Raw genomic sequence first — 16441 nt, forward strand, 5'->3', positions numbered from 1 at the left:
ATTGATAGGGGAACCGGTTCGGTCACCGTGGATTGCGCAAATTCCGGATTACGGTGCAGAATTCTCATGTCCGATGCCACAATGTTCCAAGTCATTTTTCGCATATTTTCGTACAACAACGCATCTATGCAGATGCGTCACAAAGCCGTAGGGCAGGGCCTTGGTCAGGACGGACACAGGATTTGAGAACACATTCAAGCTCAGTTCATTTTTTGCTCGCGTTCAGTTCAAATGCAACACTGGCCTCTGCCAGTAGAAGAGGCACCGAAAAAGTAAGCAATGGATAAAGACAGTGCGAATATTCCCTACCCGCGAAGAACAGGTCAAGACACATGCCGGCCCTGAGGTGTTGTTTCAGGGAGTCTCAGGAAGGCTCCCTTCTAAACTATTAGGCTGGTACAAGTGAAAGAATGAGTTTCCTTTAAAAGAATAGAAAACTTACTACACTGAAACCTCCATTTAAGTCGATGCATGGCTGATAGAAAATATTTTTTACCGTGCAAGCAATGACTAAACTATACAGTTTTAAATTTTTTTACAAATCTCCTTTGTTATGCGAAGTGTTAAAAAAATATAAAAGTCTTTAGTTTTGTCATTGTTTGTACGGTAAAAATTATTTTCGATCAGCCATGCATCGACTTAAATGGAGGTTTCAGTGTATTTGCTTATTTTCGACGTTTTGTCCTTTCGACGTTTTGTTCCTTTCGACGTTTTGGCATTCGAAGTTTTGGCATTCGACGTTTTGGTATTCGATGTTTTGTCTTTCGACGTTTTGTCCCTAATCCATTCTTTCTTATGACCATTGGGCGCGCAGTTTATTGATACTCTTTTAAGGCTTGCAGCCAAGGGCTGAAAGTCTCTGAAATAAAAACAAATCAATCAAATCAATTAGGTTGGATTGGATTGTTGATTGACTTTGCAACACAACCAATCTTTTGGGTTTTTTAGATGTGTGCTTTCACATTCACCTTAAAAAATTCAATAAAATAGGGTAAAAAATATAATTTGGACATGTATGTATGTACTGTACGTGTACATGTGATGTATGCCTTGTTCCGAAGAGCTAATAAAAGTAGACAGTATTCCATATCGATTGTTGGATCAATCAGACCCTCCTATTATGTTCACTTATGTTGAAAATACGCTTATGAATTAAAAATTTACTTCAAAATTATCGAAAATGTAAACTGTGACACTAAAACTCCTCAAATGAGCAGGTATGCAATAGCACATGCGCTTTGCCGTCACATACAATATGCATGCACTTCAAAATCGTTGAATTGATAATTGTAAGAAATTTGAAAGCCTCATTGCTGTTCAATAAAAAAGCATAAGTCAACTCTTAACATTCTTTTGGAACGCTTAAAATAGGTGATGTCAAAAATACGTTACAGGTTTTCTACGGTTAATATATTTTAGTCATTGAATAAACCACATGGGGATGCTGTGCAATTGCATGATTGGTGGCGTACTCTGTGGGTCAGGCGATGTTTCCTCGATTTTAACAAAAACAGTATTAGTTACCAAAAAAGATGCCTGTTAAACGAAGAAATTTGATTATTTGCATGAAAATATTTGTTAATTAATACTACTTTCATGATTTAACAGTGTTCATGGCTGAATATTGAACCTGAGGGTGTTTAAAACATATATTGGGAGTCCAAAATGCTATTCTAACAAGCGATTGGAAATTGTGATTTTCTCAGCTTGAAATGCTTTCGTCATGGTTTTTGCCACCAGGAACGCAAAGTACAGTCATATTATAAGCGTATTAGTAACTTTGCAAAATATTCAATTGGTTCCTAAGGAATTTAAGGGACAATTTTTCCAACGTTGTCCTCAGCCTGTCCAAAATACATAATGGTTGCTGCTTATCAATATAATCAAGAATATAATAAAAACAAAGTCATGAACATAGTACAGATATATTTCAATTGAATCTTTAAATATTAATACAGAATTTTTTGAAATTTATAATAGTAGTTGTACACTCTTGGCCACTACTTGGTAGGTATATTCATCTGGCCGGAACTCCAGTGTTTTCGAACTCCGAAAATAAAACTGACACCATACGACATAACCCGTATGTCGCACACACTAAGATTAAATCGCAAAATTCGGCGAAAATTTTCACCCAATAAAAAATGTGAAATGTGTTCTTACAGATCTTTCTGTGAAATCCAATGTTTTCCAATCCAACTGTCACAATTTCACAATTAATTCGGTGAACGCAAACAAATTACCAAATTTTGTGAAACTTTTACATTACAGTTCGGTGAACCTCAACATTTATACCGTGCGCTGTGATTTAAACCGAATTTCTGTAATAGTAGTTTACGCAACAAGGTGCAGAATGACGATTTTTACAGCACGAGTCGTATATTTATCCAACGAGGCTTGCCGAGTTGGATAATTACGACGAGTGCTGGAAAAATCAAGTTCTGCACCGAGCTGCGTACAACGTTTTTTGCAATTTCATAAATTACCCTTGAGGATAGTTTTAAACGAAACTTTTTCATCAAACTGCACTCTGATGTTCATAGCCATATTTAAGAAAATCTGATCAGAACAGGTTATACTGTGCAGTTGTCACAATTTTTCAAAACTGCGTCCAGAAAGCATCAAGAAGTTGATCAAAACTGAAAACAGTGCTGTAATGGTTCATTACGCAACGCAAATCAGTGCTGTAATGAACCATTACATCACTGTTAATTTGGTGTGGGAAAGTAGACCTTTTCCTGTCAGATTTGCGTGAGATAAAACAGCCTATTACGATGAGAAATTGCAAAAAATGAGTTGTCGGCCATATTGCCAAACGAGAGTTGCCAAAAATTGATAGGTGCTTACCTATTATTTGCGTGACAGTATCTCAATCATTTCTACAGTAAAGTAAAAATGGGAAAACAGCCCACAATTTGGAAGATTAGACGATTTCCAATAGTATTACAAGAGATTCGTTGGTATTTTCCGTAAGTACTAATTGCAAATTTTTAATATTTTTTTTTGTCATTCATAGGCCTGCTGATTCTGCTAGGTTGAAGTGTTCGATCGGATGCGGCAGCGCTGTTTCATATATTTCATATAATTTCAAGAAACACAAAAAAATCCTATTTTGATTCTGATTTTGATTTGAGAATTCGTTATTCCTTGATGGGTATATAAGTCATTGCGACCTGTTTTTAGATCTATTGTGGCAATTTACAACAATGTGGCTTAATTTACAGAACTGCAGATAACTTTTGAAAGAAGAAAAAAACATCTCTAATTTTTTGATATGTTATGTATAAATGTCCCAGCTTGCAATTGATGCAAACATTTTGAAAATCGGTGGTTGCCCTCATGGTGAAAAAAATGTGTTGGTATAAAAATCCAAGAAGGCGGCCAAAATCAATATGGCCGACCCAACTTTTTATTATTGTTAATAGTAGCTCTATCTTTCGAGTTATAACGGTTTAAGTGAGCCACCATTTGACCAAAATCGAGGGGTCTGCAAACATTGTTGTGGCTCTAACTAACAGGGGGTCCATCAATTTGAGTAACCAAATGCATTTTTCCTACTTTTTTGGCGAGGGCTTTCAGAAAATCGGCACCATAACCATTTTTGAAGACATGGTGTAAATAGTGGGCCGGTCTCAGCGAGAATTACCCATAAGTAAAGTGCTGCGAAATCTACAAAAACAAACAACGAATCCACAGAAAATCTGTGAAACAAATTACCGAAATGTTCAATGGATGTGACAACTGAACATTCTCAATCTTTAAAGTTTGTTCGGTGAATCAAAAAATCACCGAACAGTTTACCGAAAATTCTGCTGTTGAGATTTCGGTGAAATTTCACAGAATTCTGCAATTTATTCTTAGTAGTTCACTGTGATGCCATCAAAATGTGAGATAGGGTGCTGTTACTCTATGTAACAAATATATTGTTTCAGATATATTGTTACATAGGGTGTTTTAAATTTCTATTGTTTTAAGCTATTGGAGTGCCAATGATTGGAAAAAATGTGCTACATACCTAGAATTTGTGCTTCTGTAAGCAGAATCATTAAAATCTCGTTTTTTACATTTGCGACATACGGTGTTTTGTAAAGATAGGCTTGAAACTGTAGTGTCTACCTAATGGTTGTGTGCATAGGATATCTACCTACATAAAATACTATTCATTACAGTACCTAAATGTCTAGGTATGATTCATTATGTCTACCCAAGGTAGTATAAATACAGGCGGTCATTAGACCACACAGCAGAGACTGCACAAGCCTTGGACTTGTCAACATCTTTAATATTCTTCTTTTGAAGGATATAAAATAAACGTACTTTCAATTTCCAAATCAGTATGAAAGATTTTCAACACTATCAACGCGGTACCTTTTAGAAGACTTCCAATCTCATGAAAAAATCTTGATCGTTCCAAACCCGATGTTTATATTTTATTTAGACGACGCAGTGGCTGTAGATTATCTTTTGCTCTATCATTGACTCCATCCGTATCCGTAAATTTTCAATTGTATCGTTCTCAAGTGTACGTACATGTTTTATTCCAAATATGTTCCGTTATGTTTCAAAAATGTACTCATAAAGCAGGTGCAGAACTCCAAACTCTTCAATGTGCGGCTTAAGCTTGACTAAGCGCTGCTAAGCCACCTCAGATTACAGCTTAAAATAAGCCATACTTAACTTAAGCCATGAACCCAGCATCCAGAAAGTGGCCAAAGGGAAGGATACGATGGGCAGGGCATGTTGCAAAATGCCGGACAACAACCCCGCAAAGTTGCCGTATGCTAACCATCCGGTTGGTACAAGAAGGCTTGGAGCGCAGAGAGCACGATGGGCGGACCAGGTGCAGCGTGATCTGGCGAGTGTTTGGCGTGACCGACGTTGGAGAGCTGCAGCTGCAAATCGAGTATTATGGCGGCAAATGGCTGATTCAGTATTATCATGAATTTGATGTTCACTAAATAAATGAAATGAATGAACTTAAGCCATAGCATTATTAAACCAGATTTAGTGGATAAGCCGAGGTGAAGAAATCAAAAAAAAGTTAAGCCCGGTTTAAGGTGAATATAGAACGAAGCCACACCTTGGATTTTCAAAAGCACAAATCTGAAGGACCAAATGTCGGAATGCACTGAAAAGTTGATCGATTGGTCACCACCAGCGGCAGATCAATCGATCAACTTCTCAGCGTTTTGCGATAATTGGTTCGTCAGATTTGTGCTTTTGAAAATTAGAGGTGTGGCTTTGTTGTATATTCACCTTAAAGTTTTGCTAGGCCTGGTTTTAAATTTAAGCGTAGGTGAAGCAAGCGGCCCTAAGGCAGTTTTCTATCTTATCCTTGCAATATATTACTTTACCTTGCCATCGTACAAATATATCGGGTACGCTTGAACGTTATCGGTTCTGTTTTGTGGTTTTACACCACTATTACATCACTTTTCACAGATAGGTACATATTGCACTGGCTATTTATGACTCATTTCTGGTATATATTTTGTCAGAAATAATGTTCTGACTTGGACTGCATCCAGATATAAACTAAACGATGCTTGAATATGTCAGCAATATTTGTAGATGTCAGCCGAATAGAGAGACGTTGTAAATCTTTTCTTTCACCTCAAAATTGATTTTTTGTTTACTTTACCCCTACTTTTTAATTTCCCATCCAGGGATATTCCATGATAAAAGGTTCTTTCATTTCTACTGGGAGCATCGAAATGAAAAGCTAACAACGAGCAGTGGCGACGAGGCGACAAGATTATGAGGATTTTTTATGCATCGTATGCTTTTTCATTTTTTTGCGTCATACTGCGACACACTGCACATGCATCGTAGTTCATGATTTACGTACAACATGTTTCACCTCTCGTTAACAGTTACTTTGTGAGTTTTCCATTCTGCATACTAAATAGGGGATAAATAGAATACGCCTTATATGTCATAAATTTTGCAAAGTTCGAATACATTCTTTTGAATTTGTTGTTTTAGTGCGCTTGAAACTCTTCATTGAAGTTTCTATTTCACTGCAGGGTACATTTGATTGGATATTAATATGGCACAGTTTGATAAACGCAATTTCTGTTAAACACCAATGCATTAAACAAGTGCAAATCTATGTTAGAAAAAATCATTATTCATAATTTAATTTTAACAACACATTTCAACTTTACCCACAAGACACGATTTAAAAAGTTGTTATCGGACAATAGAAAGTTCAAAACAAATCAGTTGCTTTGTTATTATGTATTACACTACAGTTTACAGCATTTTTGCACTCGGTAAGCTGATGATTTTTAGTTTATTTGATTGTTCACGGCTGATGGTTTGTTTTCTGTCCTCGAGAAATCTTTTAGGGGATCCAAAAAATCTTGATAACTTTGTGAAAATTGAACTATTCGTGTCAAAATTTCACAGCACTTAGTTTAAACAAAATACTTATTTCTCGGATACTTTTTCAAAACGACGTATCAACATAGGATTTGTGTGTATTATACGTCGTTTTGAAAAAGTATCCGAGATTTATCTAAATAAGGTTGTTATGAACATAACCATAGTGGAAATCATCGTGACTACAGGTCGCAATCCCTGGTAAAGTGTGGAACGTTTTGATGGCTATGATCCCATGTAATCAAAACCCCAGGGATACTCAAGTGACCATACTGTTGGGTTGTGGGGGTTGCGTGTGCGGGGTGCATATATTGCTATGGATCGTAAGTGCTGAGTAGGAGCGGGGAATGGATCTACGATAGCTGAATTGCGATTATACCTACTGATATAGTCGTGGTTCAGCTGTGGTGGCGCCACTTTTCGCTTGTGTTCGGTTAGGTCTGTGTGTACTTCGTACGTGCAGTGCATACGGCTTCAGCATTGTGGTTACTTGGGTAGTGTAGGCTAATTGGTTTTGGGACTGAGGGGGTCGTCATTGATTCTGCCGACACCATTGAGTGCTCTTTGTTGGCGGTTGTGTTGGTGACGATTTCTTCAGCTTTCATGCTCATTTATACCACGCACAGACTTTGGGAAGAGGGACTGCTTTGTAATGCAAGAGAGGGATTTAAACTTTGCGTTACGGGTTGGGTGAGGTCATGCAGATAGAGCAACCCAGGTGACCGTGCGGCTCGGGTCGTGATGGATGCATGAGTGCGGTGTGTGTGAGGTGCGCTGCCCTGTGGGTGCAGTTGAGTCCGGGTTGGAGCGGAAAGAGATTCTTCTCTACCCTAGGTCGGTTTCGGTTGTACGGGCGGGATAGTGTTTGTCTTATTTGTGCCGTGTTGTGCGTGATTTGCGGCCCGAGCTGCATGGTTACTTGGGAAGTATTGTGCTCTGTAATCTAGATTTTGGTTTTAAGATGAAGCTATGGCTGGGTTATGCCTCGGATTTTTTGGGCGCAGGTGGGAGAGCTGGTGGTGGTTTGTGCAGGGAGGTTTGCTCGATTGGTTATTCACTGGTGGTGGCCAGTCGATCGACTTGTCGGTGCTGCCTGTCATTTGGTTCCTAGGGTTTGTGCTCTCGAGGTTCGGGGCGTTGATTCATTGTATCTTCGCCTTAATACTAGTATTCCTTGTTTGATTAATCTGACTGTTATGTGCAGGCGCTTAACTCATTCTATTCCATAGATTGCCATATTAAGGGGAAATGGTTCAATAGGGTGTTAGCAATCAGAGTGGATTAGAACGAGTTGGCGCCTACAATAAACCAACACACACATAGGTTCTTTCTCTGTCGGAGTAGGCTAGGTCCGTCCACCGCCGGGGACTAGACCGAGTAGACCGCGAAAAAGCACCGGTGCTTGGTCGTCAGGGCGCCTGTGAACCGGAAGCCAGTCTTCAACCGGAATCTCAGAACCGACCTTGGCACCAGCCTGGTAAGTATCGCTAACGGAAGAAGTTTCAGTGTCGGGGAACTCTTCGTCGGATAGGGTAGATCCACCGTCGGGGACTGTCCGAGTCGTGCGCGAAAAGCCGGAGTGCTAAATGGCATACGGACGGCATTAGAATAACAAATTTGGTGTATGTATGTTTGTACCAACTGTGTCGCTGAATGGCGATAGGTTAGGTACGAACACTAAAAAGATTAGAATAACAAATTTAGAAGCGACAAAATGTGCATGAGCACAGAAGAAGAAGAGCGCATGAGCGCATTGCCCCCCCCCCTCTGAAGCAGTCGCATCAGTGGTACCAGGGGGATCGAGGCGTCAAGGTGTAGCAGAGTTTTTCCAATCGGTTTTCTCTGCTCGGGAGGTTGGGAGGAAAAACACACACACACACACACACACACACACACACACACACACACACACACACACACACACACACACACACACACACACACACACACACACACACACACACACACACACACACACACACACACACACACACACACACACACACACACACACACACACACACAAAAGCCACTTGCAAGCAACTCCGTACAAGCGACCTGGTACCGCTTCCAAAGTGCCTTAGCCCAAACACCCGGAGTGCTAATCGGCACATCAGGATATATGCCAGTAACATCCTGATTATGGCATACTGATCAACGCAACGGACAACGGACATGTTAAGGAATACGGATCGGATGGCGACGATGGGCTGGTATTCGTGCTATTCTACTCCCCGAGTAAAGAAGGGTGACACCAACTTGAAACGGCGAGTGGGCTAATGGTGCGTCTGCCTCCGTCCCGGTAAAACCTTGGCAGGCCTCCGGATACGTTCATCATCTGTACATCAACTTTGATGCGTACTAGGCTCGGATGTAGCATTCCCGACTAACGCTGATCTGGCTCTGGACACGGATCCCATGAAGGAACGTGTTCAACCCTCGCTTGGCCTCCCTGTTTCATAGACAACCATGAGATCATGAAAGCGACTAGATACAGCGGATGGTGATAGCGGTGCGGAGGGGGGACCCTGAAGAATGGAAGATTATACAACGAACAACGAAGCAGGAGCGGCAAATCCGTTTGCCAGGACTGGGTTGGTGAGGACACCACCATCGCAAACCCAGCCAGTGCAAGGGCAAGAGAAGGAGCACCAACAGATGCAGCAGCAGCAACAGCAGCAGCAACAACAGCAGCAGCAGTACAGCGCTTGGTCGAGAGGACCAAAACAACCAAGGGTAGTTGCAGCAAAAAAGCTGATTGATGAGCTGCACGAGTACGTCGATAAAAGAAGTAACGTGCACAAGGACATCAAAGCGTTGGTGATTAAGATCCAGGGGACTCTTGGATCGGCAGTAAAGGAGTGGACCAGTATGGCTCAGAGAGCTGAATCGGCTGAAAAGGAGTTAGCAAACGTGGCGAACCGAACTTCAGAAGCGCGAAGGGTAGAAACCATCACAACTGCGGAGGAAGTCAGTGTCGTGGGAAGTATCCCCCAGAGGATGCAAACTACGCCCTTCTTCACGCCGAAGAGGCCAAGGGCTTCGCCAGGAGATGTTAGACCGGGCGGCTCCAAGAAACATAAGGACGCCCCCGTTACCGGTGCTCACCCACCAGCGGAGAATGTTGTAGCAGCAGGCAGCCTTACCTCATGGCAAGTCGTCGGCAAAAGGAAAGGGAAATCGGGTAGTAAAAGCAGGTCCGAAAAACGAAAGTTCATCAGGAGGAGAAACAAAGGCGAAGCTCTTATCGTTAAAGCGAGTGACGACTCGTATGCGGAAGTTCTACGCACCATGCGGACGAATCCGGATCTTAAGGAACTAGGGGAAAACGTGCAGAAAATCAGACGCACCCGTAATGGGGAAATGATCCTCGAATTAAAAAGGGATTTAAAAGCCAACAGCTCGTCCTACAAAGAGCTTACCGAGAAAGCAATGGGCGGCAAGGTCGAAGTCAGAGCCCTGTGCCCGGAAGCAACCCTCCAATGCAAAGACTTGGTCGAGGTCACATCGGAGGATGAAGTAGGTTTTGCCATGAAGGAGCAGTGTGAACTAGGAGAAGTCCAGATGTCCTTCCGCATAAGAAACGGGCCCTCTGGCACGAAGGTGGCATCGATTAAACTACCGATCGAAGCAGCCAACAAGGCACTAAGAGTTGGCAAGATCAAAGTGGGCTGGTGTGTGTGCCCGCTGAGTATTTCTCAGCAACCGGAAGTGTGCTACAAATGTCAAGAGTACGGCCACCTGGCACGAAATTGCAAAGGGCCGGACAGAAGCAAACTATGTAGAAGGTGCGGAGAGGAAGGCAAACAAAACAACAAAAGTGTTATGTTGCTATTATTTCGGAGCCATACCGAATTCCCCCCGAAGATGGAAACTGGACAGCAGATAGGGCGAAAACAGTAGCAGTCTGGACATCGGGAAAATATCCCGTTCAAGAAGTGGTGTACTGCGCAGATGAGGGTTTTGTGATTGTGAAAATCAATGGAATCTTCATATGTAGCTGCTATGCACCCCCAAGATGGACGATAGAGCGGTTTAACCAAATGTTGGACAAAATAACGGAGGAGCTAATCGATCGAAGACCAGTCGTGATTGCCAGCGACTTCAACGCTTGGGCGGTCGAATGGGGCAGCCGTCTCACAACCCCAAGGGGAAGCAGTCTACTAGAGGCTCTGGCTAAGCTAGACATAGACATAGCCAACGTAGGTAGCACCAGTACGTATCGTAGGGAAGGTAGGCAGTCTATCATCGACGTCACCTTTTGTAGCCCTGTGCTGATGAGAGCGATAAACTGGAGAGTGAGTGCGGAATACACCCACAGCGACCATCAAGCCATCCGGTACCATATTGGAGGCAGGACTCGGCTGGAGACAAGTGGAACACAACTGAATGACCGGAGGTGGAAGACATCTAACTTCAACAAGGACGTGTTTGTGGAGGCGCTAAGGCTGGAAGACAACTCACTGAATCTTAGTGCAGACGAGCTGGTAGCGGTACTATCCCGTGCGTGCGATGCGACAATGCCAAGGGTGGGTAATCCAAGAAACAGTCGACACCCCGTCTACTGGTGGAACACAACGATTGCTGATCTGCGTGCACAGTGCTTACGAGCTAGAAGGAGGATGCAGAGGGCTAGAAATGACGGTGATAGGGAGCAACGAAGGCTACCTTACAGAGCAGCAAGAGCCGCTTTAAATAAGGCGATTAAGCTCAGCAAGAAAGCTTGTCTTGACGAACTCTGCCACAAGGCCAACGTGAATTCTTGGGGCAGCGCATACAAAGTAGCCATGTCGAAGATAAAAGGTCCTGCGGTACCACCCGACAGGTGCCCGGAAAAGATGAAAGCCATCATCGAGGCACTGTTTCCGACGCACGAGCCGATAATCTGGCCGCCCACACCGTACGTCAATCAGGAAAGCTACGTCGAAGAGATCAGGGTAACTAATGAAGAGTTGACCGCGGTAGCGAATGCCTTGCCAACCGAGAGAGCCCCAAGCCCGGACGGAATACCAAACGTGGCCCTAAAAGCAGCAATCCACGAGAACCCGGATATGTTCAGCAGCACATTACAAAAGTGTATACAGGAGGGCAATTTCCATGACATCTGGAAACGGCAGAAGTTAGTGATGCTACCCAAGCCAGGTAAACCTCCCGGAGACCCATCAGCATACCGGCCGATACGCCTGTTGGATACTATTGGCAAATTGCTGGAAAGAGTGGTCCTGAACAGGCTAACGAAGTTCACGGAGTGCGAGACCGGTCTGTCAGAGATGCAATTTGGATTCCGTAAAGGCAGGTCGACAGTAGAGGCCATCAGAACTGTTGTGGATGCTATGGAGACGGCGCAGAAGCAGCAGCGAAGAGGAAACCGTTACTGCGCGGTGGTCACCCTGGATGTCAAAAATGCCTTCACTAGCGCCAGCTGGGTAGCAATCGCCGATTCGTTACACAGGTTGAGGGTGCCTGAGTATCTGTGCCAGATCCTGCAAAGCTATTTCCAGAATCGCACACTTATCTACGAGACAGACGCCGGGAAGAGGAGTGTGGCTATTACTGCGGGCGTTCCACAGGGATCCATTTTGGGCCCGACCCTCTGGAATGCTACAGGGGATGGCCAAAATGTTTGGGATAGGCAACTTTTTTTTCTCTCACAAAAAAGTTCAACATGCTATAACTTTTCATAGAGCGCATCAAAAAATCTCTAATTTCGACTGTTTGTCAACCTACTATATGTGCATCATTGGTACAAATTTGAGCTCGATTGATTAATATTTCGCAAAGTTAGAACCGTTCCGGTAAAACATTATTTTTTAGACTACTCATTTTTGAGCTGTAATATCTCGGAAACCAGTGAACCGAATTGAATGAAATTTTGAACGTACACTAACAATATGTAAATGCTTCACAAACTATTAAAACATAGGTACTTTTTAAACGTTGAAAAAAGTTATCATGAATTGACACTTTTTGGATTTTTCTCGAAAAAATGTATTTTTTTTTACATCAATGTCAATAAATTTTCGTGTTGATATCCAAAGATTTTCCACTTCTGTTCTCAAATTATGTCTAATCAGATATATTAGAGCCTATTTAGATTGAAGGAAGAACACATTTAATATTTTTTGTGGGGTATTGTAAATTTGACTTATTTTCCTCTATATGGATAAAAATTTCAATCCGGTATAACTTAATTCGTCGTGAGAAAATATAACATTTTATAACGTCGTATTAAGTATCAATATATTGTTGATGAACGTTAAAAAAATCATTCAATTCGGTTCACTGGTTTCCGAGATATGACAGTTCAAAACTTAGTTGTCTTAAAAATAGTGTTTTACCCGAACGGTTCTAACTTCGCGAAAAATTAATCAATCGAGCCCAAATTTGTACCAATGATGCACATATAATAGGTTGACAAACAGTCAAAATTTGAGATTTTTTGATGCACTTTATGAAAAGTTACAGCATGTTGATTTTTTTTGTGGGAGAAAAAAAGTTGTCTATCCCAAACATTTTGGCCATCCCCTGTATGTATGACGAGGTCCTAAAACTGGAGCTACCCAGAGGAGTGAAGATTGTTGGCTTCGCGGACGATGTGGTGCTGCTAGTAATAGGTGAGTCACGAGAAGAGGTTGAAGTATTGGCCACGGAGGCGGTAGACGTAGTGGAAGAGTGGATGCGCAGGAAGAAGCTATCGCTAGCGCATCACAAGACCGAGCTGGTGATTATCAGTAACCGGAGGACAGCGCAGCATGCACGAATGATGGTTGGCGAATGCATTATCGACTCAAAGCGTGAAGTCAAACACTTGGGAGTTATGTTGGACGATCGACTGTACTTCAACAGTCATGTCGACTATGTCTGCAAGAAAGTCACGGCTGTGAACTCAGTACTATCCCGGATCATGCCCAACAACTCTGCGATTAGCAGCAGCAAGAGGAGGTTACTAGCGAGCGTATCATCGTCCACCGTAAGGTACGCAGCCCCAGTGTGGTCGACCGCATTGAAGACTGGAAGAAATCGCGTCCAACTTAATCGTACGTTCAGACTGATGGCGATGCGCGTGTCAAGTGCGTACAGAACCATTTCGTCAGACGCCGTGTGTGTGATAGCCGGGATGATCCCTATCTGCCTTCTACTGGAAGAAGATAGCGAATGCTACAGGGACCGAGGCACAGGAGGAGCTCGGAAGAGAGCGCGAGCCAGTACACTATCCAAGTGGCAGCTGCAGTGGGATAACGCTGTGAATGGCAGGTGGACCCATCGTCTAATTCCCAACTTGTCGATGTGGATCACCAGAGCACACGGAGAGGTCAACTTTCACATGACTCAGTTTTTGTCTGGTCATGGGTGCTTTAAGCAGTATCTGAACAGATTCGGCCATGCCCGGTCGCCGATATGTCCTGAGTGTCGGGACACGGAAGAAACACCGGAACATGTTATCTTCAGTTGCCCAAGGTTCACGCGCCTGCGGGGAGAAATGGCAGCAATTGTCGGCGCCGACGTAAATGTGGACAATATCGTCGAGCGTATGTGCAGCGAGGAAGAACAGGACTGTAGTTCAGATCATGTCGGCACTACAGCGACGTTGGCGGGAGGAACAACGAACGGTTTCGGGAGATATTCCTTCGCCGGAGAACTCTCCGACGGAGTCGGCCGGGGGCTAGCCGAGTATCACGTGTCGTCGTGTCGTACATGTTAGAAATCTGTATAGCGGAGTAGAGAATAGCATGAGGAGTGTTAGTAACCGAAATTAGTCGCTAAATGGTGGCTTAATTAGTACTAACCTAGGTACTAACACATTACTAACTGGAGCCAAATGGCTCGGCATGTGGCATGGTAAATGTGGCTAACACACAAGAAGGTCGCTAAATGGCGAATGTTTAATCGAAATAGAATAACAAATTGCACGGGAGCCAAAAGGCTCAGTACGAGGAGTAGAATAATAAATTGGTGATGGTGCACAAGGCACATAACGCCTCCCCTCCGAAGAAATACTGCATGGTGGTACCGGAGGGGAATTTAAGGTGGAGGTGAACTAGGAGAGTGTTTTTAGTGGGTAGGCGCACATTCGAATCCCACACAGCGTCTTTAGAAGATTTTTGGACTCCTAGAATAAAAAAAACACACACACACACACACACACACACACACACACACACACACACACACACACACACACACACACACACACACACACACACACACACACACACACACACACACACACACACACACACACACACACACACACACACACACACACACACACACACACACACACACACACACACACACACACACACACACACACACACACACACACACACACACACACACACACACACACACACACACACACACACACACACACACACACACACACACACACACACACACACACACACACACACACACACACACACACACACACACACACACACACACACACACACACACACACACACACACACACACACACACACACACACACACACACACACACACACACACACACACACACACACACACACACACACACACACACACACACACACACACACACACACACACACACACACACACACACACACACACACACACACACACACACACACACACACACACACACACACACACACACACACACACACACACACACACACACACACACACACAGGGCAGCAGGGACAGGAGTCCAGGGGCTTGACGAACCCCCCCTTCTGCGAGTCGGGTGGCAGCTTGGGAATTCTTCCCAAGCGAAAATCGTTCACACATCCGTGTCGATTACCACCTTTGGCTCTTCCTTCGGGGAGTGACCGAGCTTCTGGTTTCCAGATAGCTCAAGCAGAGGATGCCTAGGATGTGGCGGGGTTTCAACAGTGGGCTCTGTTGGATCTCCATAAAAAGCCACACATCCGCAAGCAACTCTGTACAAGCGACCTGGTACCGCTTCCAAAGTGCCTTAGCCCAAATACTCGGAGTGCCAACCGGCACATCAGGATCGATGCCAGTAACATCCTGATTATGGCATACTGGTCAACGCAAACGACAACGGACTACGGATTACGCATAGGATGACGACGATGGGCTGACATTCGTGCCATTCTGCTCCCTGAGTAAGGAAGGGTGACACCTACTTGAAACGGCGAGCGGGCTAATGGTGCGTCTGCCTCCGTCCCGGTAAAACCTTGGCAGGCCTCCGGATACGTTCTTCATCTGTCCATCATTTTTGATGGGTACTAGGCTCGGATGTAACACTCCCGACTTGCGCTGATCTGGCTCTGGACACGGACCCCATGAAGGTACGTGTTCAACCCTCGCTTGGCCTCCCTGATTCATAGACAACCAAGAGATCACGAAAGCGACTACGTACAGCAGGTGGAGATAGCGGCTCGGAGGGGGGACCCAATAGAATGGAGACATCAAATTATACCGAAGTAGTTGGAGAGAACGCGGACGCGTTCAGAAGAAGTGGAATGATGCAGCGATCACCAGTGACGCCGCTGGAAACTGCTGCGAGAACGAGTAGTAGCGCGATACGGAGCGAGCCTCAAGGAAGCCAACGGGAGCTAGCATTCCTGAATCAGCGAGTGCTTACACCGAACTCGAACAGCGGCACAGCTCAAGAGTCGAGCTTGTTCGAAGTGAGGAGAAGGGTGAACGAGTTGTACGAGTTTGTCAAAGACAAGCACAACGTTCACCTGAAGATCAAGCAACTAGTGACGAGCATCAAGTCTGCCGTTACAGTTGCGGAACGCGATCAGAAGGCGCTCAAGCTGAGAGTGGAAACAGCCGAGAAGTCTCTGGCGGAAGCCACGGATAGACCTACGGCTGAAAACATGGAGACGCCGAGGAGCCACCGGAGTACTCGCTCAGAGAAACGAGGCAGGGACACGCCAGGAGAAGAGGAAGTCCCGAAGAAACAGAGAAGCGAACGGGAGCGTGCCAGCAATCGGAGTGATGATGGATGGCGCACTGTGGAGAATCAGCAGGCGAAGAAGAAGAAAAAGCGAAAGGAAAAAGAAGATAAGAAGAAGGAAGAAAAGAAGAAGGA

The 16441-nt window shown here is 44.1% G+C and overlaps 1 protein-coding gene across 3 annotated transcripts in view; it reads right to left on the reverse strand.

Annotated features, from left to right (window-relative positions):
- LOC109411553 (uncharacterized) overlaps positions 1–16441 on the reverse strand; it is a 239126-nt gene that overhangs the window by 140748 nt on the left and 81937 nt on the right. For 2 of the 3 annotated variants that reach the window (XM_062851708.1, XM_062851706.1), the window contains exon 1: positions 5355–5481. The exons of the other annotated variant lie outside the window; for it this stretch is intronic. The gene's annotated coding sequence lies outside the window, so the exon portion shown is untranslated. Of the gene's footprint in view, positions 1–5354; positions 5482–16441 lie in introns of those variants that run through there. 3 annotated transcript variants of the gene reach the window in all.

The sequence above is a fragment of the Aedes albopictus genome, chromosome 2 (assembly GCF_035046485.1).
Source record: "Aedes albopictus strain Foshan chromosome 2, AalbF5, whole genome shotgun sequence".
NCBI lineage: Eukaryota > Metazoa > Arthropoda > Insecta > Diptera > Culicidae > Aedes > Aedes albopictus.